We start from the raw sequence: 27,534 nt of genomic DNA, 5'->3' as shown, positions 1-27,534 counted from the left end.
TTAAATTACTTGAATCCCACCACTGGTTGAGGTCTATAGTAGACAGTCTAAGGTTAAAGTTTTGGGGATTTTGGGAAGAAACCACAGAGTCAGGTAGTGCATTCCAGGCATTGACCACTCTGTTGCTGAAGCTGTATTTTCTGCAGTCTAATTTGTATCTATTGTGTGCTCTTGTATTATTTTGGTTGAAGCTGAAGTATTGCAATATTACCCCTATATCAAGCAGGAGTATCATACCAACAAACATTTGTCCTTATTTTCAAGTAAAAGAATCCAGAAAACTAGATTGTCATCCTAGTAAAGTTATCCAGAAAGCCACCACATTTTTGAATTAGTAATTGACTTTTTAAAAGTAAAGATGCCCTCAAGATAAATATGAGCAGAAAAGATGAGTACAAAAGTAGTTTTCTAGTTAATCCCCTCTGACATATTTTTTGAATTCCACTATAATATAAAACAACCCAGTCTACTGTATTGGGGTTACATTTCAATTATGATTGCACAAAATTTTGGAATTAATTCAGAACATGTGCATTTAAGTGGAGCAGCATGAAGCAGCATCAGTCTGAAACCCTTTAAAGCAGTTCCATCTTTCCTCAGACCACATAATTGCTGGGTGCAGCAACATGACTCTGAAAAATTGATATGGCTGCTCTAAAGAGATGAGTCTCCAAGCTCTCCAAAATGCTTTTTTAAAAACAAAGCTGAAATATTGCATAGCCCTAATCTCAGCCCCAGAATTTCTATTCAGTATTCATCAGCTTTAGAAAAGAGCCATGGAAGATTATTTTTATATATGATTATTGTTACAAAACTATTATATGAGGGGGGGAAATAGAAAGATTCTGAAATATTCACAATGTAGGAATTTGTTGTTAGTTGCAAAGTCATGTCTGACCCATCGTGACCCCATGGACAACGTTCCTCCAAGCCTTCCTGTCCTCTACCATCCCTTGAAGTCCATTTAAGCTCACGCCAACTGCTTCAGTGACTCCATCCAGCCACCTCGCTCTCTGTTGTCCCATTCTTCTTTTACCCTCAATCTTTCCCAGCATTAGGCTCTTCTCCAGTGGGTCCTTCCTTCTCATTAGGTGGCCAAAGTATTTGAGTTTCATTTCAGGATCTGGCCTTCTAAAGAGCAGTCAGGGTTGATCTCCTCTAGGACTGACTGGTTTGATCACCTTGCAGTCCAAGGGACTCCCAGGAGTCTTCTCAAGCACCATAGTTCAAAGGCCTCAATTCTTTGGCGTTCAGCCTTTCTTATGATCTTTCACAGCCATACATTGCAACTTGGAAAACCATAGCCTTGACTATACGCACTTTTGTTGGCAGAGTGATGTCTCTGCTTTTTAGTATGCTGTCTAGATTTGCCATAGCTTTCCTCCCCAGGAGCAAGCGTCTTTTAATTTCTTGGCTACAGTCCTCATCTGCAGTGATCTTGGAGCCCAGGAAAATAAAATCTGTCACTATCTCCATTTCTTCCCCATCTATTTGCCAGGAATTGAGAGAACTGGATACCATGATCTTAGTTTTCTTAATATTGAGTTTCAAGCCAACTTTTGCACTCTCCTTCTTCACCCGCATCAAGAGGCTCTTTAGTTCCTCTACAATGTAGGAATAGTTAGTGAAAATGACAAAACTAACAAGAGATGGCAAAAATTAATTTATTTGATTAGAGAAAGATCAACAATTATATTTATTAATGCCTGGAAACCCCTTATGTACTTTATGCTGAAAAAGAAGAGAAAAATGAGCTTGTGATTTATGGGTTCAAAGACTAGAAAGGGTAATTTATGGAGGGGAAGAAAGTATGACGTAATTGTAAAGAGAGAGGACAAATATATCTATAACTGCTGTCAGGAAGATTGGAAGCTACTTATTTATCAGCTTTCTTTTCTTTTCTTCCTTTTCTTTCTTTCTTTTTTTTTTCTATTTATTTTTCCAATATATTTTCACTATTTACTATTCTTCTTTATTAACTTTATTTTCTCTTATGATTTTTTTTATGTTCTAAAGCATTATTTAATAAAAAATTATACAAAAAATGCATTTTTCTGTTTCATGTAAAACATTTTTATACGATCATTTGTATAACATAACTAGGAAAATTAGGAATGATATATAATGACTTTGAAAACATACGTATTTAGTGACCCTCCTGTATTTCATTTTTAGTAAGCAAACCTCAGTTGCAGTGAATTTACCTGGAGGGGAAAAAAATCACACACTTCAGCAATTTTAGGGCTCACAGCTTGCAAAGAACAAGAACAGTTAAGAAGATTGATATGCAGAGTCTCTAAAGCAGAGCAAAAAGTAATTTGCTCTCAGTTTAGTGATATGCCATCCAAAAATCCAAGGCAAAATACATATGATGGTATTTAAGCAATTCGTCCATAGCCAATTTGCATAACTGTTGGATCTCTGTTGGCCACAGTTGATGGTGCACAAATGCTATTTTATGCAAGATTAACCTTCTTATGTATGTCATCAGAACTTATCCAAAATGTAGATTCGCAATGACAGCTTCCGCATATACATGGCACTGGCTTTCTGTATAAGTCCTTATGTACATGGGTAGCTAAAAGATGTAGCAATGTCAGGAGCCCATCAGTGGGCTTCTGTATACATATGTATATAGATTATTAAAGACAATAGGAAAGGCAATTCTTATTTAGACTACATTAAAATCTGAGCCAGAATAAATTCAGAACTTTCTTAAGGACAACTTTTTTATCCAGAGGTGATTGTTGTTGTGGTTGTTATCAGCTTCTGGGAGCTCAGGTTTCAGAAATGTAACTGTAATGGACATAACTGACATGTTTTGTTTGTTTTTATTATTTGGGAGGTGGGGAAGACACAAAAGATAATATGGCACCTCTAGTATATATTTGAATGCCAACAACAGCAGCATGAAAACCCTACTGGATTGTTTAGTTACAGATTTTCGGTAGACATTTGAACATCACTGGAACTTGAGGCTGAGGAGATAAACTTTTTTTAAAAAAAATATCTCTTGTATCTGCTAATTTCCTTTCTGCTGTTTTTCTTTTGTAAAGCCATCAAGTGCATGCAATCAGAGTGGGAAACCCAGGTGAAATGAGAATACTAAACTAATGAAAGCTATGAACTTACGTGACATTTTCTCCCGCCATGGAGTCCCCTCATCCCACAGAGCAACGCTGATTATCTTTCATTTGAGTGGCTGTTGTTGTTTTCCCAATGTGACCAAATGTTGCTCCTTTTAGATCCCCTCCTTATTAGATACGAAAGGGCATGGAGAAAGTTTTATTAAAGAGCCTTAGGAATTTGCAAGCACATGTGTGCCACTGCTGTGGAAACCACTTTTCCCATTCAACATTACCAGCAGGATGCAGACAGATGCTCTCTGAGCATTTAATAGCTACAAATGTTTTCAAGTTGCTTTTCTGCAAAGACAAGCATATTCTTCCTTACGCTGAAGAGAAGGAAGACATGTTCAACCATCACAAGAAGCCTGCTTTCATCTCACAGTTTAAAGAAGGAAATGTGGAGCATCTCCAGATGTTTTCAAACTGATCAAAATGACTAGCACCAGCTGTGCTTTTCCCTCTGAGCTGATTGCAAAGTAAACATATCCATTCTAATAGCTCATTCGTCATATCTTCTTTTCGCCCCACATACATAAATGGACATCCCATTTTGCTATATTAGACATGTCTGTAACAATATCTCCATTTCAAGTTACTAATAATGTTGTAAAAAAAATAACTTCAGTTCAACTTGGCATAACATGACCCTCCAGATTCTGGAAGATTCTGGAATCTTCTTTAAGAAAGAAGATTCCAGAACCTGGAGGGTCATGTTATGCCAAGTTGAATGGAGCTTATTTCTTGTCATCCTCTTAATGTTCACAAAAGACATCTTTCAAAGGGGTTCAAGCATCCTTTTAGTTGCAAACAACTACATTTTAAACAAAACAGTTTCTTATGTTTTCAGCATCAAACATTTAGATAGATTTCCCAAAGCAAATGGCAACATTTCGAGTTATTTTCTCATTTCTAAGTTCTAGTTAGCTCATATTTCAGTTTTAATCTAGCATCTGCCAGATCCAACAAAAACACACTAATATAAATGCATATAAGCAAACAAAAAAGCTGATAAATGCATATAAGCAAACAAAAAAGTCTTAGTTCAAATACTGCTGATACATCTGCTTTCTCAAAATAATATTTTTTATAGGGAAGTTATAGGAAACAAATGGATGTGTGAATAATGACAGTGATCCATTTTCTTTATAGGTCTTACTATAGACTGAAAATAAAATGGGCAAATTAGTGGATGATGCAGTGTCTCCATTATTATTGCTATATAGTTAACTTTATGAAAAGATTAGGTCAAATCTGTAGGTATCCAACAGAAATAAATCTTATTCAATGGGACTTATACATAAGAGGTAGCATCCAATGCTAATTTAAGAAACTAGGATATGATATGTTCCCTGGTGTCTATTAGCAATTAAGTAGCAGCGAGGAAGTAAAATTGGCTTACTACCATGTGTAAGAATTACAGTGCCCATGGCTCTCAGTATTAGCTCCATTGTGCAATATGAAGAGAACTGTATGTCATAAGAGAATCAGTTAGGTGGAGCAGTTCAGTGGTGGGATTCAAGTAATTTAACAACCGGTTCTCTGCCCTAATGATTTCTTCCAACAACCAGTTTGCCAAACTGCTCAGAAAGTTAACAACCAGTTCTCCCGAAGTGGTGTGAACTGGCTGAATCCCACCACTGGAGCAGTTAAAGTACTCAACTAAGACTGGGAAAACCAAGTTCATATCTGTTGTCAACCATAGACCTTACTGGGTGACCTTGGACCAATAACTTTGTCACCTATCAACAAGATTATTGTTTTGGGAGAAATTGGAGGAGGGAGAAGTATCTATGCTATGCAAACTTCTAGATAAAATTTGGAATATATTTCTAATAAAATAAGAATATGCCTATGTAAGGATGTACTATGTAATTCCTGAATGGTTGCTGATAAACTGACTATTGAAATGCTTTGGCTACTCTAACATATTGCTATTTTTTTTAATTTATATTTGAATTTTCAAAAAAAAAAAATCCGCAATACTGATACATTTTAACAAGCTGATAATATTTAATACAAGCTGTTTCCAGGATGACTATCTTGGATATAACAAAGGAAAATATATTATTCCTTGTAAAAAAAAATAAATCACTATTTTAGCTTGTCATACAATGGATTTTATCAGATATTTTTCAAATAAAGCCATAGACCAGATGTTAACATTCCATCTATCTATTAAAATATCCAAATATTTCCACTGTTTAGCAATGAAACAATGGGCTCCTTGTTTGGTTGCTATAACCAAAGACTTAATGAGGCATTTGTTTGTTATTTTGTAATTTCTTATTCCGTCCCTCAGATATATGTAACGGTCCCAGCTCTACTATGGGGATAATTTAAACTTTTATTTAGCTCTTTCTTTCTTTCTTTCTTTCTTTCTTTCTTTCTTTCTTTCTTTCTTTCTTTCCTTCCTTCCTTCCTTCCTTCCTTCCTTCCTTCCTTCCTTCCTTCCTTCCTTGTAAACTTTATTGGCTTTTTCTTTAAACACATCTTTGCAAAATTCCAATATTTTATTGCATTCTCACCAAAGAGGAATTTTTTTTTTCCTTTCAATTAACAATCAGCTCATGGGACAGTGAGAAAATATATGAGATACTTAATGGGGTTAAAATGTTTCAGATGTCATTCCTGTATGGTTGTTGATTAAAAAATCTTTGATCTGACCATAGGGACTGCCAAATATTATTTTGTAATTGTTCCTCTAAGTCTAAATCTGTTTTTAAACTCTTTAGTAGATTCACCATAATCTATTTCAAATTGAATGTGTTGATTTTTTTAAAAAAAAGTGTCTACGGGGAAAAAAATACAATTTTTTCCCCCAAAATGAGAGAAATGTCTATTTGCAAGTTCCATCACTTATTTATGTTGTCATACTGAATGGACCTGACACCAAAGAAACTATGGAACCTTTTGTTCTAGCTGTTGTTCAATTTTCTAGTTTCATGATTTCAATTGTATAGCTCCATCCTTATTAGAATTTGCTTATGTTAGAGATGTGATTCCTGGATGGAGTTTGAAAGCCTCATCTTCTGAATTCAGCATATTATTTGTGTAAAGTCCTTCATTTTATACATCTCTACTGGTGACAAAAGAGAGAAATTTAATTTCTTTCCCTGAGATTCACTTATTCTGAAGTACTTCAAAAGCAGCATCCCTTTTGTGTGTGTGTGTGAGTGTGTATCTGTGTATATTTAGGTGTAAAGACAGAGGGAGGGAGAGAGTTTTTGATCCTGATTCATTCTTTTTCTATGAGCAACATGCTTATTTTGTGCTGGTCAGTTTTGCATTCAATCGCCATTCATTCCTTTTAAAAAGAGCTTATTATTCTTTAATCTATTCCCACTGTTATGTTTCTCCTGACATAGTTACCTCTCACTTCCATACAACAAAGTTGCAGAAGCAAACTCGTACACGCATTAAATTTGTTTCTTTCAATGCACATGCAGAGGAGTATTCTTGTCATAAACATGATTTTGGAATTGGTCTTACAGTATATGTGAGTATTTACAGGTTACTAAATCACCATATGAAAACGGAACCTTGCCTGGTTCTCATTCCTCTGCATGGACTTTTTAAGGCTACCATGAATCATCTTTTATTTATTTATTTAAAACATGTATACAGCATTTAAAATATTTGCGCTTTATTTACTTTTTTAAATGGTCAATAAACACAATGGAATATTAAGTAAATCTCCTTAATGAACAATAAATTGTAGAGAGTAGGAATTTTTTTTTTTGCTTGAGGAAACTTTTTAGAATGATCTTTGATGAGAGTTTATTGTACAATTTAGGGACATTGATTATACATTTCCTGTATGTGCCACATTTTATGAGCAAGTCAGGAATTATACTTATCTATTCTTTTCTTTTTATTCTTTATTTATTTATTGGCCAAGTGTGATTGGACACATAAGGAATTTGTCTTTGGTGTATATGCTCTCAATGTACATAAGGAGAATAAAATACATTCATCAAGAATAAAAAGATACAACACTTAGTGATAGTCAAGGTTACTAACAAGCTATCAAATCGTACTAGGAAACAAATAAAAACAATATAATTGAAAGATACAAGTAACATGGTTATAGTAATAAATGGGAAGAAATAGATACTAGTAAGGAAGAGAAGAATAATAGTAATACAGTCTTAGTAAATTATTTGACACTGTTGTGGTAATTAGTTGTTAAGCAGAGTGATGACTTTTGGGAAAAAACTGTCCTTGTGTCTAGTTGTTTTGGTGTGCAGTGCCCTGTAGCATCTTTTTTAGGGTAGGAATTAAAACAATTTATGTCCAGGATGTGAGGGGTCTGTAGATATTTTCACAGCCCTCTTTTTGACTCTAGATGGAACTATATCCAGAACTATAGACATGTCAAACTCTGCAAAGGAACCTGTGCTTCTGCTGAGAGGAGTTTCTCAGTTAACATGTAAAATGGGATAAATGCAAGCAGATATCAAAGGATTATAAGCAGGCAAGTGAAAAATGGAAGGGGGGAGGGAGAAAGACGCAACTCCATCATTATGATTATCCCTGTATGTTTCATTTACATAATATGAATCAAATTCCAGTATGTCGAATTCTTGACATGACCTGCTTTGAGTCCTTGAAAATGTCTTGCAACTAGCCACATGCAACCCTGGAGTTTCCAGGAAATTCCCTCGAGAGTAGGAAGATTAAGCTCCATGTGATTCAGCTCCAGGTTCAAGGAACATGGATGAACTGCATGTTACAAAAGAGTCACCAGCCCTCCTAAAAAACATGGGATTTGGCAAACAGATTTTTTTCTGAATAAAAGAGAAGCTGTTCATAGGAAAGGATGAGCAACATTGCAAGAGAAAAGGGGTGACCTGAAAGAAAAGACTGCATGGGAATAAAGATTCAAGAAATATTTGTTGGTATCTGTGATTTTAAAGAAAGAAATCTTTATGTAGCTTTTTTATAAGGATGGCTTATTAGGAAATGTTGAAAGCAAAATGCTCATAACTTAATTATTCTCTTAATAAAATCTCCTGAATAAGGTCCCACTTCTTATTGCAAACAACAATGAAAATCTTTGCTTAGAATTCTAGATACTATTCACCGTCCATGGAGATTCACCAGGGGAAAAGAGAGACACAGTTGCAGCTTATTTTTCAAGAGCATAGAAAAACAGGTAGGCTGATAAGCCCTTTTCTAGAATGCTATCGACCACAGAACCTTCTTTCTAGCACTGTGCTTTCAGTCAGAATGGAGCTGGAAGGGACCTTGGAGGTCTTCTAGTCCAACCATTTGCTCAAGCAGGAGACCTTATACCAGGGATGTCAAACTCGTGGCCTGTGAGCCAGATGTGTCATGCACTGGCCACACCCATGCCCAGTTTAGCAAAGGGGGGAAAAGTCACGAAATGTCTCTTGACAACACCATAACGATGTGGGTTTGATACTCCTGCCCTATACCATTTCAGACAAGAATTGTCCAATCGATTCTTAAAAACCTCCAGGAGCATCCACAACTTCTGAAGACAAGCTGTTTCTCTGGTTCATTGTTCTCGCTGTTAGAAAGTTTTTCCTTAATTCCAGGTTGCTTCTCCCCTTGATTAGTTTCCATCCATAGTTTCTTGTCTTGCCTTTTGGTGCTTTGGAAAATAAATTGACCCCCCCTTCTTTGTGGCAGCCTCTCAAATACTGCAATACTGCTATCATGCCCCCCTCCCCCCTACTCCTTCTTTTCTCTAGATTAGCCAAACCCAAATCCTGCAACCATTCTTCATATATTTTAGTCCCTGGGCCTTTAATCACCTTAGTTGCTCTTCTTTGCACTTTTTCCAAAGTCTCAACATTTTTATTTTTTATTTTTTATTTTTTTTGCAATGTGGTGGCCAAAACTGGATGCAGTATTCCAGGTATGGTCTTTCTAAGGCTTTATAGAGTGGTATTAGTACTTCACATGATTCTGATACTTTGCTTCTGTTTATACAACCAAGAATTATATTAACTTTTTTGACTTCTGCTGCACACTGCTGCACACACTCTTAACGTTACATGGTTCAGTTTGTGACTCCACCTATAAAAATGTTTATTTCCACCAACCATTAGCAATCTTGTGCGCCGCCCCACCAATCCCTCAGCCAGTGCTTATTTACTCAGAAGCAAACAATGGTGGACTAGTTGGAAACATTCCAGGAATGGCTTACTCCCCATTAGCAGAAAAAGAAGAGCTAAGCTTTAAAGGAAAAGCCATCACTGTATGACAGAGCATATATCTGACATACAAACTGCCCTAGGTTAGAAAGGGAAAGTAGTTAAGATTAATGGGGTAGACTTATCAGCGGGCCACATAGTAGATATACAGACTACCCTTCGGAACCACAATAAGGAGGTGAGGAAGACTGCAATGTCCAGCTACCACCAAAGGTTCAAACAGGTCCTGAAGAGTCAGCTCAATAGAAAGAACAAGATCCATCAACATGTATAACCTTCCAGTTGTCAGATGCCCTGCCAATATAGTGAGTTGGCCAAAGAAAGACATATCAGGCAACAAATGACCAAAATATACATGCATACATCAGGGGTGGGTTCTACTTACTACCAGTTTGCAACGGGGCTGCGCGTGCACTCTTCTGCGCATGCACAGAAGCTTCTGTGCATGCGCAGAAGCATTCTGATGACATTGGGATCGGTGGGAGGAGCCTCTCACCAGTTTTACTACTGGTTCTATAGAACTGGTGCGAACCAGGGGCAACCCACCACTGACATACATACATACATACATACATACATACATACATGCAATTAAAATAATGGGAAGAAAGAAGCAAAGTCAGCATCAGCCTAGTTATCTTGTTCTCATAGCAGAGTCTTGTCATTTTTATAGGATGGAAAACAATTATGTGTTTTCACAAACAATTGCAGTGAAGCTTTTAAGATCATGTTGGATTTTGCTGTGGCTTGTGGTTAGCGATTTGCAGCAAATAATGTGGACAGCCATTTTTTTTTTCCAATTACCTTCAGAAATTGTGTTGTGGTTTTTGTGCCAGGGAAGCATGATTAACTACCTTAAGAGAAGACAAAAGTAACTCTTAAAAATAAACCTGGAGGATTGTTCTTCATACCAATAAAGTTCTTGACGCTGAACGCAGCAAGGCTATAAGCCAACTAAAGCCAGGTCATGCCTTTTCTCATTAAGTGACTTTTGGTTTGGAGGGCTTATTGCACTGCTTCAGTTATTGGTGAGAATATCTGTTTTTATTTCCCACAAGCCTTGCCTTACTAAATGAAAATGTAATCCTTTCATGTATATCTCCTGGAGAGCTGAGGAATGTTAATGATTGGAAAGCCAGTGTCCCTTGGAGACTGGTTCTTCTAACAATGGTTAAGGCACTGGACAGTCATGCTTAGGATAGACACATAGACACATACACACACACAACGAACCTCCATCTGCCCTGGAGGCTGTTACAGTAACAGGCAATTAATTTATGCTATGTTATGCTTAGAAAATAAGCAACGTATATAGAAGAAATTGCGTTCCCATGGTTTATAACATGTTAGCGAAACATTGCAAATAGGCATGGTTGAGTTTTGAAAGAGGAGAAGAGAAGGAAAGAGAAGGAAAGAGATGTTTTCAAAACTTGTAGAAACTTCATCACAGACATCTTCTCTGTTTATTTGGAAGGGGTTTGTGTTATTGATTCTTTCTCCAATAATTATTGTTCTTCAATAAGTAGACTGTGTCGGACTGGGAAATGTCTCTACAGTGTATTCATTCACGAGACAGCCAAATTCCTTTTCTACTAGAGCTGAAAATTGTGGATACTCATCAGAGGGCAACAATATTGCAATGACTGGCAGTTACAGTTAGCAGACATTAAACACCACATTCATTTCTTCATTTGGCTTTTTGAAAAGGGCTTCAGGATAAGGGAATATGAACAAAAGCACCATATAAATTTATCTATGGGAAAGGGTTCTTACAAGGGATGGGCAAATATCAAGCCACTTGGACTTTTCTTTCTTTAAAAAAAGCAGCTTAAGATCCACCAAACAAGACCTCTGATAAAGCATTTACTTAGTTTGAAGACCTGGGAAACTGCTTTTGAGAGAAAAATACAGATCTGAACTCACATTCCTTCCACACAAAAAATATCCTTGATGAACTAATCAGTTTTCTTCCATTCTAAGCATTATCATTTAGAGTAGAAGTATTGCCAATCAACTTCAAATCACACAGTGATTTACCAGCGATCCATCCTTAACTCATGTGATATTCAGGGTCATCTCAACCATTACACAGAGCAAGAAGCTTTCTTCGTCAGCAGATTTTAGCTGCCAAAGCAGAATTTGTTTATTATTTAACTTAGTGTAGTACAGGTAATTGCTAAGAATAGAAAAAAGGAATGCCAGATTTTTCTGACTCATATTTCACAGTATTGAGTTGTGGGGACTTTTATACTTATCACTACATCATTGTCATGTCAGCTCTGATGTTATAGGTTTCAAGCAATTCAATTATGGAGCATCATACTGAGTAAGTTACACAGCTTGTCAAGATGTAGTAAAGTTGCATGGCACCTGCCCCCAGGATGAAGGGAGGTAGTGAATTAAGTAAGCATGAAAGAGCCATATGTTCTTGTAGCTATTGACTATGATGTGATAAAAGCTCTTGTCAAGACACACAGAAGCTGAAAAGCAATTATAGCAGGATGTTCCATGGTAGAACATTGGGTAGAAATGATATGAAACAGCTCCATCAAAATCCCAGACATTGGTTGTATGTCAGCGCCTAGCCAAATAAAAAGGCAAACCAGCCCACTGCAAAGCAGTGGGTAGGTAAGATAACTAAGAAACATTTAAGTTGGATTTTAAATATAATTAAGGCCTACACAATAGTCAATAAACATGTCAGGGATCCTACTCATCAACTTTTTCAACTACTCACCAAATCTCTAACTACAGGCCCTTTAAATCAGCTTGTGTATGCCTTAAGATGCTGTCTTGTAAGAGGAAACAATCACACTTCTACCTAATGTAATTTCAGCATGAGTTTCTTGAAGAAAGTTAGTAAAATTTCACACTTGTTTTGAGAGTGAACTGTGCACCAAGGCAATTATTTGCTAAAGCATCGGCTGTGAAAGAATATGCTTCTCATGCATATGTATGCAATGTATAGAGTCATTTTCACTCATTTCATTAGCTGTATTACACAATACTCCATTAAGTCCCTTCAAGAGCTGAATTAGGGTTCTGGGGCAATAAGAAACTACAATTTAAAGTTGCATTCTTCCGAGGTGTTACTGGCATTTTAAGGAAGAGATTAAAAAGAAAAAAGCATTGGTTAAATTGTGGAAATTCTCTTCAGGTGCAATCAACTCCAGGGTAAATAAATGATATTTATATGTTAACATATTCATTTACTATTTAATTGCAAGGGGACTGTGAGTCTTCCTAACTATCTACATAGCTTTGCTGCTGTTCAGTGGAGGAACACTTACCTTCACAAAAGACTGCCATCACATCAACTGTCCCTAAATCTCTTATTGAGGAGATACTTGAATGCTTCCCATTACAGCATGATTACACTCATTTGTAGTTAAGCATAATTAAAATAATGGTACTCATGTTACCTTGGGTGTATTACACCCACTTTCAAATTGTCCTATGGAATTTTTTTAAAAAAACCAACCCCTGCACATATGGCTATTAAAGCCATGAAAAGGAAATGAAATATTCTTTCAGTATTAAAAAAAAAAAATATTTAAGAAATTAAGCCAAGTCATCTTTCAACATACAGCAATAGATGGCTTATATCTAGAACGAGTTCCCTTCCCCCCTTTTAGTGTTATCTCAAAGATCGCTTCTAGAGAAGTTCGGACCAGTGAGCCAAATCTTTTTTCCCATTTGCAATATCGTTTACGGTTTCTGGCTATGACCCCATTCACTTGCAGCAAAGATGTCTCTTTTGAAGTGCTTTTTGCATATTTAGCAGCCTTGGGAAAGGTATATTAAGAGACTAGGCATTGCTGCACACTGGGTCATCTATTTAATGCTTTGCAGCTGAATAGGCCAGAAGAAAAAGTATTGGTAGAAAGGTCATGTATCATAATCAGTAAAAATGCAAGAGATGGCTCCATATTTGTTCACCTGAGAACAGGGATGGAGAATCTCTGGTCCATGATCTAATCTGGCTCCCCAGTCTGGTTCTCCTGGTCTTCAGGTCTCAGTCAAGGCCCCTCCCCTTCAACAAGATTGACAGCCTGTCAGCAGAGGTGGTATTCAGCAGGTTCTGACCAGTTCTGGAGAACCAGTAGTGGAAATACTGAGTAGTTTGGAGAACCGGTAAATATCACATCTGTATTGCCCTGCTCCCATCTATTCTCTGCCTCCCAAGTCCCAGATGAGGAGGAAGTGGAGATTTTGCAGTAACCTTCCCCTGGAGTGGGGAGAGAATGGAGATTTTACAGTATCCTTCCCATGCCACACTCACCAAGCCATGCTATGCCCACCATGCCATGCCCACAGAGCCGGTAGTAAAAAAAATTGAATCCCACCACTGCCTGTCAGTCTCCAATAGAAGCAGAGCCCCTTTTCCCCCACAGTCTACCTATTTTCTTGCAGGTTTTTTTTATCCATCTCTTTATTCCCCAAATGAAGATATTTTTTTACTCATTACATGAGGCAGAAATAATTATGGGCAAAAGGTTGAAAGTTCAAACAAATGAGAGAAGCTACAGGACTGAGTTTCTTACCTTTGTCAGGACACTGCAATTTGACAATCCTACCTATGCCTTTAAATCAAGTTAGAGTGAAAGAAAAGCTATTTCAATCACAATCAGAAAAATTATGCTGAAGTTTCAATGAAGTCATAAATTTCTTTAATCCAATCTTTATTTATGTCCTGCTGGGCTCTTAGTCTTTCCTGAAAATGGAGCCTAATAAAATATATCAGTTTCTTTCCTTTGGATTCCAAAAACAGGCATTCTTGTTAGATTTCTGAGTGACCTCAGCCTCTTTAATACTGTTTATGGCTGAGTAGTAATCCCTTTAGGAAAACCTCTAAAACCTTACATAAAGCAATAGTCACATCAGTTCTGATTCACTGACAGTGACTTTCGGAGTCTTAACGTGCAGGTGAAGGTGCCTGTTATTTAGAACAGCTTGGGTAATGAGGCTCAGAAGGCAGAAAGTGAGTTGCAAGTGGTTTCACACCAAGGGTTGACATGATGCCAATGTGACATGAGACCTGGTGGATTAGAATACAAATTAAATTGAGACCACTTCATCCATGAAGATGATTTCCAACAATTCTCATGGCACCCTGTAGCCATTTCACATGCTAGTCAGAGATTTTGAGAACATATGAAGAGACAAAGATGAGATAGATAGATGAAAGATAGATAGATAGATAGATAGATAGATAGATAGATAGATAGATAGATAGATAGATAGATAGGAAAAGAGAGAAAGAAAGAAAGAAAGAAAGAAAGAAAGAAAGAAAGAAAGAAAAAGAAAGAAAGAAAGAAAGAAAGAAAGAAAGAAAGAAAGAAAGAAAGAAAGAAAGAAAGAAAGAAAGAAAGAAGGTAGGTAGATAGATGATAGATAGATAGATAGATAGATAGATAGATAGATGAAAGATAGATAGATAGATAGATAGATAGATAGATAGATAGAAAAAGAGAGAAAGAAAGAAAGAAAGAAAGAAAGAAAGAAAGAAAGAAAGAAAGAAAGAAAGAAAGAAAGAAAGAAAGAAAGGAAAAGAAAGAAAGAAAGAAAGAAAGAAAGAAAGAAAGAAAGAAAGAAAGAAAGTAGGTAGGTAGATAGATGATAGATAGATAGATAGATAGATAGATAGATAGATAGATAGATAGATAGATAGATAGATGATAGATAGATAGATAGATAGATAGATAGATAGATAGATAGATAGATAGGAAAAGAGAGAAAGAAAGAAAGAAAGAAAGAAAGAAAGAAAGAAAGAAAGAAAGAAAGGAAAAGAAAGAAAGAAAGAAAGAAAGAAAGAAAGTAGGTAGGTAGATAGATGATAGATAGATAGATAGATAGATAGATAGATAGATAGATAGATAGATAGATAGATAGATAGACAGACAGACAGACAGACAGACAGACAGACAGACAGACAGACAGACAGATAAAATTAAGATAATCTTACTTTTATTTTGGAACATTCCAATATAAATTCATTCTTCCCAAACTAGGAAACCTGAATTATTTAATATGAACCCTGAAAGTGCCATATCCTCTATATTGGCACCATGAATATCATACATAAATATAAATAATGTTTTAATTATTTTTAATAAAAGAAATACAATAAAAAATGAAGAAAAGTAAATAGGGATTAATAAAAAAAGAAGATAAAATTATCTTTGTCAATTTCTTCACAATTCTACAGGTGTGTTAATTTTTCAACCAAAGCAATTTATCGTGCTTTTATTTACCACAATATTTTATTTACTAAAATAAACAATAAATCAAATGCAGGGTTGATTGGCAAAGATTTTTTTTTAATTATTTTCTCAAAAATGCAGATCTATTGGCATTGCCATCAAATAAGACAGTGACTTGCTTCCAAATCTTCCAAAACAATCTAAAAAGATTACAGTTTATATAATTAATTTTGGAGGAGCAGAGTGCCATCTATGCACACTTTTCATGGTTAATTCACAATTATTTACTCAGAATGTATTGAAAAGGAATCCATCCATAGGGAAAAAATTCATCAACTTTAAGGAGCAAATCATTCTTGAATTTTTGAACTCATTCAGAACAGCATCCTGTGCCATACATAAGACTGTGATAAAAAAATTGAGGAGATATCTTTGTGCCAGCCTTCAAATATTGTTAATGATAACAAATAAATAAGGTCTTCTAAATACAGTATGAATTAATTTCCTCCATTTGATTTCAGATTAGTCCAGTAATTCAGGCAAACTCCATACAGACTGCCTGCCACTACCATACATACGTATGGTATGGTACGTATACTGTACATATCAGTGGTGGGTTTCAAAAACATTTATTACCGGTTCTGTGGGTTTGGCTTGGTGGACGTGGCATGGCTTGGTCGGTGTGGCAGGGGAAGGATACTGCAAAATCCCCATTTCCTCCAGATCAGCAGGGACTTGGGAGGCAGAGAATAGATGGGGGCGGGGCCAGTCAGAATTTTTATTACCGGTTCTCCGAACTACTCAAAATTTTCGCTACCAGTTCTCCAGAACTGGTCAGAACCTGCTGAAACCCACCTCTGGGTACATATGGTACCTTTTTTATTGGTCACAGGTCTACAGGTCTACAAATAGGATAATTTCACACTGTCAAGTTTCACTGTGATATGTTAGGATGAATTTCCTAAATTTTATAGGCAATCAATCAGAATAGAGCTGGAAGGGACCTTGGAAATCTTCTAGTCCAGTCCCCTTTTCAAACAGGAAATCCTATACCATTTCAGACAAGTGACTGTCCAGTCTCTTCTTAAAAACCTCCAATGATGAAGCCCCTACAACTTCTGAAGGCAAGCTGTTCCACTGACTAATTGCTCTCACTGTTAGGAAGTTTCTCCTTAATTCCAGGTTGTTTTTCTCCTTTATTAGTTTCCATCCTTTGTTTCTTGTCTTGACTTCTGATGCTTTGGAAAATAAATTGACCCCCTCCTCTTGCAACCTCTCAAATACTGGAACACTGCTATCACGTCCCCTTCTACTCCTTCTTTTCTCTATATTAGCCAAACCCAAATCCTGCAACCATTCTTCATATGTTTTTGTCTCCAGGTCTTTAATCATGCTGTATAAATTCCATTAATATGCTGGGTTTTTGCAGATTTTTTTAAAAATTGCACTTACTGTTTTGATGGGAAGAATGGCATTTCTGGAAGATATATATGCAAATGAGATTTCCTAAGAAATAAACATGGGATTTCATACTCAAGAGACTATTGTTTTTCTTTTTTCTTTTTTTTCTTTTATGTACACTGAGAACATATTCACCAAATTCCTTGGTTGTCCAATGTCCCAATGGCCAATAAAGAATTCTATTCTATTCTATTCTATTCTATTCTATTCTATTCTATTCTATTCTATTCTATTCTATTCTATTCTATTCTATTCTACTCTACTCTACTCTACTCTACTCTACTCTACTCTACTCCTATTCTATTCTATTCTATTGAGGTGAGATTCAGCCTATTCATGCTGGTTCGGGCTAACTGGTAGCTCCGACGATCAGCTGAGAGTGAACCAGTTTGCTCTGACAATTAGGTGGGCCCACCTGCCCACCTCTGCACTACACTGACCTATATTTCCTTTGTTTGAAGCCCAGCTGATTGGCGCAGCAGAGCGGATTGCCACGCCTCAGCTATTTTACTCACTGGGGCTGTAGTAGAAGGTAAGTTTTCAAATGCACCATCTGCGCAAAGCGTGCGCTCAGCAAACCAGTTGTTATCCCACCACTGATTCTATTCTATTCTATTCTATTCTATTCTATTCTATTCTATTCTATTCTATTCTATTCTATTCTATTCTATTCTATTCTATTCTATTCTATCGAATTATTCAACTCTGCGTCCAAGTAAACTTTCTGCAGATACAACAAATTGCAAACATCCACCATCTATGATGATGAAGAAGGAGGGGGGGAGGAAGAGAAGAGAGGAAGAGGAAGAGAAAAAGAAGTAATGCCTTGAGTACAATTCCAAAACATCTGCAGCATCACTTGAACACGATCAGCCTTGACAAAATCACCATCAGTCAATTGCAAAAGGCAGCTTTACTTGATACCACTAAGAAACATCTGCCTACCCCAGGCCCTTGGAAAGGACTCTCAATAAATCCAGACTAAACATCTGGCTGATTGTGTGACCAGCACTCCGACAACAACAATTTATTCTGTGGCTGAAGTTTTTCTGCCTTTTTTCCTTTTGTCAGATAAATGAATGGTGTTAATGTGATGCAAATGAGCAAAAGAACATGTAAAGCACTATTAAGAAGCACTGACCGCAGTGCAGTGAAAAGACTTTCTCATTATAAACTCATGTTTTAGACATAAAAGGAAGGAAACGGGATTAAGGAATTTTGTCTGCCTCAACGGAAATAGATTTGCTTGGAATGTATTTCAAATGTAGCCTGGAAAAAAAAGAGCTTTACACTTATGGAACATTTTTTATATTACCTGTCTAAGGAAAGACCCCCTAAAATCAACTGAAGACTGAGAAACCATTAGGCAGAATTTTGTGTGTGGTTTCCAGTCCAATATCTCTTCTGCAAACTCATAAAACTCCAGCACGTACAAATCACCCCAGTTCATTTCAGTGGAAAGACCACTGAACCAACAAGAAAAAAAACCTTATTAAATAAAATATATTCATGAGGCCCAATAGCTTCTCTTCATCCCTTCCCCCCCACCCAAAGTGTGTTCAGTTTTCTTGGCCGCTGTTGTCTTCTAATTTTATTTCTGTTTTTCAAGGAGATTATTTGCTTGTGTGTATTGCACCACTCACTCAACCCTTGCTGAGGAGAATGTTCACTTAAAGACATTAATGATGGCATGTGAGTTGATTACAGAAGCAGAAGGCTGATTAAAAGCACTATAAACCCCAGATACTTCCGTTTATTTAGCTTGGAGGTCTCTGCTATGAAGCTTCTAAGCACTTAGAGATGTCTCTTGTTGTTTACCAGGCATCCTGCCTCACTAGGCTTTTAAATTTTTCTTCAACTTATTATAATAATTTTAAACCAAATGGGAAAAGAAACTACACCAGCCTCCCAGAATAATGTTGATTTTCAAGAACAATCTTAGGTTCCAAATAGATACAGGTAGTCCTCAACTTACAACCACGATGGAGGCCCAAAATTTTTTGGTTGCTGAGTGAGAATTTGTTAAGCGAGTTTTGCCCCATTTTACAACTTTTCTTGCCACATTTGTTAAGAGAATCTGGCTTCCCCATTGACTTTGCTTGTCACAAGGTCGCAAAAGGGGATCGCATGGCCCCAGGACACTGCAACTATCATAAATCTGAGTCAGTTGTCAAGCATCCGAATGTAAATCACGTGACCATGGGGACAATGGGTCATAAGTGTGAAAATGGGTCATAGGTCAGTTTTTAGTGCCATTGGAACTTTGAACGGTCACTAAGTGAACTGATGTAAGTTGAGGACTACCTGTACCAGTGGTATCCTAAAAAAAAAACAAAAAAAGTCGGTATTTACATCTGAATAGTTCACCATCACCACCAAATAAATGTTTGCCTAATTGTCTAAAAAAAATAACAAAGGTTAGTTTGAGTTTTCTGTGAGTTGAAAAAGATAACACAGAGAAACATTTTTGCAGTTCAGGTTTGGTAATCCTAGGATTTTTTTTAACCTTCAACATTGATTATTACAGACATTTAATGAATGAGTAAGGCTCTTCATGGCAACCATTTCCATTCACTTCCATTCCATTCTTAAAATACCAGAATGGGCCATGGACAGAGTATACAAGAACATATTATTCACTAAGACAGGGGTCAGCAATCTGCGGCTTTGGAGCCGCATGTGGCTCTTTCACCCCTCTGCTGCGGCTCCCTGTCACTCAAAATATGCATCGCAACCGCCAATGTGTGACACCCATTGGCCCACGATTTATTGAGCTTTTCAACCCCCAGTAGGCCAACCATGGATAAATCCAAGTAAAGAAAAGTTTCAGAAGAAAACAGAACATTTAATTCAACTACATATGCTAGTTTTGTGGCCGCTCAAGAAATAGTCAGGCACGGGAACAGTTTTGTGGCTCCCGGTGTTTTCTTTTCTGTGGGAAACGGGTCCAAATGGCTCTTTGAGTGTTTAAGTTTGCAGACCCCTGCACTAAGAGATCCATAAGTGCTGCTTGTATTCCCATGGGTTGGAGTGGGGGGGCTGCAATACAATGCACAGCTAAGGCTCAAGTCCAAACTTATTTATTTATCAAATTTTAAAACTATTCATCTTTCTCTCAGATGGACTCTGGATGGCATATGGATAAAATATTATAAAATTTTAAAATATATAAAATTTTACATACTGGTATTCTTCAGAAGTGGGTTGCCCAAAGTTCTCACCAGTTCTATAGAACCGGTAGTAAAACTGGCGGGAGGCTCCGCCCACTGACCCTGACGTCATGAAAATGCTTCTGCGCATGCGCAGAAGAGCGTGCATGTGTGTGAGCGAAGTGAGTATGCACGTGCGGCCCCGTTGCAAACCGGTAGTAAAGGTAAGTAGAACCCACCCCTGGTATTCTTCCAATACCAGTATGTAAAATTTACGAAGGCACAGATGAATTAAAAATCAGTGTTAAAGATAATGAAAAGGTGGAGGGGAGCTTTCAGGTCTCTATCCTCAACTCTGGGTGGGAAGGGTGAATATTCCACAGGAAATGAGCAATGGCAAAGAAAGTTCTCTTTCTGCATTCCATCAATTGGAATTCTTTATGTCCATAACATAATTTTTCCTGCCTGAATTCTGCCAGATTTTGCTACAATGTCCATGGAGATTCTCAGTCATCCAGGTCATACTTGTCCCAAAGGTGCTTTTTCAAGAGGCAACTGGGCTTTCCTGGTTTTCTTTGAAGATGTTTTGCTCCTCATCCAAGAAGCTGAAGAAGCTTCTTGAATGAGAAGCAAAACGTCTTCAAAGAAAAACAAGAAAGTGTCCAGTTGCCTCTTGAAAAAGCACCGTAGGGATGTTTTGCTACAATGTTATTCCATTGGGGCAATGAATCAGTTTCTTCCAATAAACCATTACCAACTTTGAACCATAGAAAACTAGGCAATGAGATCCCATTGACTTAACTATGCTGGGGCTATTAAATTTGAGATGGAAAAAGCTGGATAGTCATTAGATGTCAGCAAAGAGAGTTTTCTTAACTCTTTCCTAACATTTATTTCTTTATTTTATTTATATATTTGTATCCCACCTTCATTATTTTTTTTACGAATAACTCAAGGCAACAAACATATCCAACACATCTTCTTCTTCCTATTTCCCCCACAACAAGAATCCTGTAAGATAGGTTGGACTGAGAGAGAGTGACTGGCTCAAAGTCACCCAGCTGACTTTTCATGGCTAAGGCAGATTTGAACTCATGGTCTCCCGCTTTTTAGTCTAGTACCTTTTCTACTAGACTAGTGATGGCAAACCTAAGGCACGCATGCCAGAGGTGGCACACAGCGCCCTCTCTGTGGGCACAGGAGCCATCGCCCCAGCTCAGCTCTACTGCGCATGCGTATGTGCCTCCCGCCAGCCAGCTGGTCTTCGTATCTCTGCCATGCATGCGGTGGGGGGGGCACATGCAAGGGCGTGCACTTTGGGCACTCGGTCCAGAAAAGGTTACTCATCACTGTACTAGACCAAACTGGTTCTCATGTACTGGTTTGTGGTTTCTTGCACTGTAGATCTCACAGTTGCTTTCCTGAGTTTCAGGCAACAATTCTTCTAGCCAACTGTGGAGATATCTAGCTTTTTGTTCTTCCTATGAACTACAGCATCTTCATCTTAAAGGCCCTATATGTCCCCTCAAATAATGTTCTAGCAGGCTGGGAGATTCTCCACAATAATTCTTTGGAAACCCAAGAATCTGTAGAGAAAAGGAAGAATTAGGGGGAAAAAATGGGTCCCTTATTTCATCCATTATGCATTTATTGCATCCTAGTTATGTCCATAAATGGAAGAAATTCAGTGGTTAATGGCAACATGAGCCTAGATCAAAATCACATCCCTTTTTAAAAATGCAAAAGTTTGCCCTTCACTCTGTCCTTTAAGAGAACTGAAAGGAAAACATAGATCTGAATCTAAAAGGAAATCAAGGTTATGTGTTCCTGTTTTATCTGTAACAACTCACCTTAATGAGAATTAATATTACAGCAACTACCCCCCTTTTCTCTGTTTTGATAAAAATATTTCCCAAGGTGCATCCATTTCCATATTTTATCTGCATTAACACACACACACACACACACATGAAGTTTAAGAGGAGATTTACCACCTGCTTTGCAGATAAATATGTTTTTATGATATATAGCCTGCTCAGTCTTAGAAACGTAATAAATATTTAAATTTTAACACCAAGATCAAGAGCAAAGTAACAAAAATTGTCATTGGATAAAAACAATTTTCAACAAACTGAATAACAGGGTGAAAAGCTGAGAAGTGAGTTTTTCTGCAGGAAGAAATGGATCCAAATACCTGTTCAGGAATAGGATCTCGCCCTAAAAAATGTTTTTTTTTATTTATCAAATTTTTATACTTGCTCACCTCACAAAAGCAACTCTGGGTAGCATAAAACAATTGAATAAAACAACAGACGTAAAAATATAAATATATTTTATATCAATATAAAAATTGATATGAGAAGATAAATATTATAAAAACAAATATACAAAACCTAAGCAAAAAGAGGATAAAAATGGCCATCTAAGCAAGTCTCTGGATCCTTAGACTCTCATGCCTGATAACATAACCAGGTCTTGAGGGCCTTCTGTTAGATCAGAAATGATTGACCTAATCTAATCCTGGGACGGTGAAGAAGAATGTTCCCTAAGGTGGATGCCATGACAGAAAAGCCATATCTCCTGCAACCCACCAAATAGCTGATGGACACCCTCCCCTCCCAGCATGCTTTCTCTGTCAGATCTAATGGGGTGGGCTAATTTAAGGGAGAGGTGGTCCCTCAGATAGCCTGCTCCCATGCTAGGAAGGGCTCCCAGTGGGAGCCCAGTTTTCCATGTGGGAAACTTCTGGCTGCATTTTTTTCCTACCCTGCCTGTTCTCATTCAGCCTAATGTAAGAGAATTTGCTGTTGTGAAATTCTAAAAGGTTAACTTTCTTAGATAGGTCTAAACACATTGAGAAGATATAGCACCCTGTATATTAAGCATATTTTAACTGCATCTAACAGAAATGACAAGAATGTCACTAAAACAATGCCAAATCACATTGCATCATATAACACTCTCTCTCTCTCTCTCTCTCTCTCTCTCTCTCTCTCTCTCTCTCTCTCTCTTTCTCTCTCTCTCCCTCCCTCCCTCCCTCCCTCCCTCCCTCTCTCTCTCTCTCTCTCTCTCTCTCTCTCTCTCCAAAAGCCTGGAGAGTACCGAACAGCGATAAAAGTGGATGAATCCTCAGTCTGCATCAAATAAGGTTGTTGCCTTCCTTTTCTTCACCAGGTACCCATTCCATCCTAGCCATGGCCCCAAACAGAGGCGAGTCCTGTGTTCCTCATGAAGGAACATGGGCGCCAAAGTAGTTGGCTGCAGAAAACTGTGATAAGAGAAAACAAAACAAAAAGGAACCAATGTTAGAGGTCACATTTTACATTGTTTACAAGCCTTCAGGAAAGGTATTTAGATTTGTAAATGGGTAAGAAGGAACATATATTTATTACATACAAAACATTAAAGGCAAGTGGGAAGACAAATCATCCTGACAGCTAGGCCACCACAGTCTTGGGTGGGGGGGGAGGGGTAGGCTTTCTAGTTCAGTTTGCAGTATGATAAATGAACAGCTCTTTGATGCAGTTCAGTTGAGAGGAATCTCATTTTCCAAGCAATGGTTGGAGTACATGCAGACCCTGTTCACGTGACTTTTTTATCTATCTTAAAGCATCCTGCTCTTGGCAATTATTGTTATTTTTAATTGTCTATCTTCTGTACTTTAGTCATCCTTCTAAAATGCCCACAAGTTTTAATCTGTTTTAAAGCAGACTGCAATTATAGGACGTTATTACTATTTTTCATCATCTAACTCTTATATTTTATATTTTGATACTCATCAAAAGAATATCAGGATATTAAAAGTGTATCAAGATAATCCTGTAGAATATTTCCTTTAAAAAAAACACTGCATTTTTTAAAAAACCAGATAATGCAGATGGTATATTCTCTCTTCCCCATAATTCAAGACTTTCTCTTTGGAATTAGGTTCAACTAGATTATGTCAGTGAAATACACATTTGTTCATTCAAATCATTTGGCCTATTGTTGACTCATAACCCAAGCGGTTATAAGATAGCAACATAAATGTTGAAATTAAAAGACAGTCAATAATCACAGAATGGTAATCAACTTAATGGCCTTCTATTTGATGTCAATTTGCTACTCATGTCTGAATGACTTCCCAAAGAGCCAGGTATTCACAAACCTCTGAAAATGTCATAGGAGGAGGATGGTCTAGATAGAATAAGGTAAAGGTAAAGATTCCCCTTGCACATATGTATGTGCTAGTTGTTCCCAACTCTAGGGGGCGGTGCTCATCTCCATTTCATCTCTGAAGAGCCAGCACTGTCCAAAGATGTCTCCGTGGTCATGTGGTCATGATTAAACACCAAAGGTGCATGGAACACTGTTACCTTCCCACCAAAGGTGGTCCCTATTTTTCTACTTGCATTTTTTACGTGCTTTTGAACTGCTAGGTTGGCAGAAGCTGGGACAAGTAATGAGAGCTTACCCTGTTCACGGCACTAGGGATTCGAACCATTGAATTGCCAACCTTTTGATCAACAAGCTCAGCGTCTTAGACACTGAGCCACCGTGTCCCCTAGATAGAATAGGCTGATCCAAAAGAAGAAAGCCATTTCAGACAGTTTGACATGGAGTCCCTCTAGATCAGTGGTTCTCAACCTGTGGGTCGGGACCCCTTTGGGGGTCGAACGACCCTTTCACAGGGGTCGCCTAAGACCATCCGAAAACACATATTTTCAATGGTTTTAGGAATAATTTTATGGTTGGGGGTCACCACAACATGAGGAACTGTATTAAAGGGTCGCGGCATTAGGAAGGTTGAGACCCACTGCTCTAGATGATATTCCCTCAGTAATGAGAACCTCAGCATTCACTGAAGATTTTTTTCAGAATGTGACCTTCTGCAACAATGAACCACATTCAAGATGTAGAGCATATTGACCACATATTTCCAGAGGAGATTTACACAATTTGCCAACATAGAAACTGTCATGTTAGCAGCATCCACTACATAGGCAGCATTGAATAAAGTCTACTAACATCCATCTTTTTCTGATTGAAAATCCATATTAAATCCCATTTGTCTGCAAAAGTTGGTTTTGGAAAAGAATGGATTCTGCATTGCATTAAAAAATATGTTTATTACTGTTAAAATGTATACAACAATCACTATTGTAAACATCATGCAAATCATGTAAATAAATAACATTGAAAAATGTACATCTAGGAAATGTTTCTAAAAATGAAGGCATTAGGGTAATTTGTATTAACAATCTTACAAGGAAATATGTATAAATACTTATAAAGTTATAATAAGTTAGGTTGGTCATGAGGAAAAAAGAAGGCAGCTGGCACTGCTTAGAAACTGTGGTTGATCTTGAAAAAGCTAAGTAGGGTCAACACTGGTTACTAATTAGATGAAACAAAGGACCGCAGGCTTGACTGTAAAAAAATAAACATCCTGGTTGAAAGCAATAATAAATCATGTCCATGTTGCCCCCAAGAAAACTGACATGTAGTAATTCACGCAGTCGCCAAGTTCAACCAAAGAAAGTTGCTATCTTCGCAATAGTTTTATTAAGCAACTGAGATTTTATATGGGTTCAGATTTTCAAATTTATTTGAACTCTGCATTAACCAAAATAGTTTTTAAAGCATTGGGGGTGGGAAGTGGGGAGAGAGGTGAGCAGCATTTCTGTATTACAGTGGTAGATTTCTTAAACATAAGTATCTGCAAAAAAACCAATGGTTGCCACACAAATATTATCCCTTATATACCTGCAATCAGTATTGCAACATAAGTGGAGCTTATATCATATGTTACAACACTAATATCAAAAGTTACAATGCTAGTTTATCATTTGCTGCTCCTTATCCCTATCCCTATCCCTATCCCTATCCCTATCCCTATCCCTATTCCTATCCTATCCTAGAGTTGGGAACAACTAGCACATATGTTCAAGGGGAACCTTTACCTTTACCTTTATCCCTATCCCAAAGACATCCAAGAGAATGGAATGGGAGAACTGACCATGGCCAACTCGCTGCAGGACAACTCACTGTGGCCAACTCATCCTGGCCAACTCGCCACAGGACAATTCAACAAATACAAAAGTTAAATTAATTTCAATGGAGCCATGGCCAATAATAATAAAAGAAAGAATGTCAATCCAGAAATACAAGAGTTACTATCATTTTGATGAAAATCACTAATAATAAAATTAACTGAATGAAATGATTAATACAGCAGTGAATTGTCCCATAGTGAGTTGTCCTACAGTGAGTTGGCTATGACGAATTGGCCATGGCAAGTTGCCCATAATGAATTGTCCTAGACTCCATGAGAACTCCCAAGTATACTCATCAGGAGATTTAGCAAGTACAAAGTAGTATAAAATAGTGAAGAGGTTTCGGGAAGGGTGGTTGGTTTTATTAGCAGGTTTCCCAACACTACAGTTTTTGTTTGTGGATCAAAAAAAAATCCATGAGAGAAACATGAACTAGAATAATATCTTATTTGTGTGGACAAATAAATCGCATTTCTATGGAACACGTCTGATTTACTTCTGGTTGATTTTCTGAAAGTATGGACTTAAAAACAATATCAGACAATGGATCCTTCAAAATGATAGATTGCCATAAAAGAGATTCCATTTGGATTTCTTGGATATTAGTTTGTTTTTCAAACTGAGCACAAATTTCAAATGCTTTAAAAAAAATCTGGTTGTTAGAATGGCAACTTCAAATCATCTTTCAAAGTACCGGTATCACATTTTTCAAATTGAAAAGCAGAGCTTAATGAGCCACTCAAAATATTAGAAAACTGAAATGCATGTTTATAACACAATTGTGTATTTCTTCTTACAGGTCGGTATGATACTTAGAAAAAGAAGATAAACAGAATAGATCTCTCTTGTTCATGCTTATTATTGTAAACTTTGTGTCACAATGTGTGTGCAAAAAGTGTGTGCAAAATTACAGTGACACAAGTGTGCAAAGTAACTCACAAGTGTGTAAAATGAGACAGAAAATGACAGCACAAACATTAGATCAATGAAGACAGATTATTTTTGATCCTTCCAGAATGGATTTCACTATTTTTCTGTTTACACCATTCTCTCTTGTGGATCGGCCTTAAATTCTCTTAAATTCCATTCCTTGCTCAGCCTTTTTAAAAATTGTGTTTGCATAGCTCTTCCACTATTTCTGTGGTACAAATCCTATTCTCTTTTCCTCAAGGTTGTTTTATTTCTTAAGAAACAAAATGCCCATGCTTTTTTGCAAAATGATTCACAGGACAAAAACATTTACAACAAGAAATAGTAATATTAATATTAACGCATGCCATTAATTAAACAGAATACTGAGATTTTGCATCTGGGAAAACAATAGAGGGTTGTGTAATTTCCCTGTCTTTCTGTTTCTGTGTTTTTTCTTTTCCCTT

The 27,534-nt window shown here is 37.1% G+C and overlaps 1 long non-coding RNA gene across 1 annotated transcript in view; it reads right to left on the bottom strand.

The window, feature by feature from the left end:
• The window catches only part of LOC148116809 (uncharacterized), a 55,787-nt gene extending 52,577 nt beyond the window's left edge, over nt 1-3,210 (bottom strand). The window contains exon 1 of the long non-coding RNA XR_015733823.1: nt 3,133-3,210. This is a non-coding gene — a long non-coding RNA (uncharacterized LOC148116809). The remainder of the gene's footprint in view (nt 1-3,132) is intronic.
• Between the last annotated feature and the right edge of the window lie 24,324 nt (nt 3,211-27,534).

The sequence above is a fragment of the Pantherophis guttatus genome, chromosome 1 (genome assembly GCF_059756535.1).
Source record: "Pantherophis guttatus breed Tessera chromosome 1, ASM5975653v1, whole genome shotgun sequence".
Classification (NCBI taxonomy): Eukaryota; Metazoa; Chordata; class Lepidosauria; order Squamata; family Colubridae; genus Pantherophis; species Pantherophis guttatus.
Note: the sequence above shows the minus strand (reverse complement) of the source record. Positions and strands in the feature narration are given on the sequence as shown.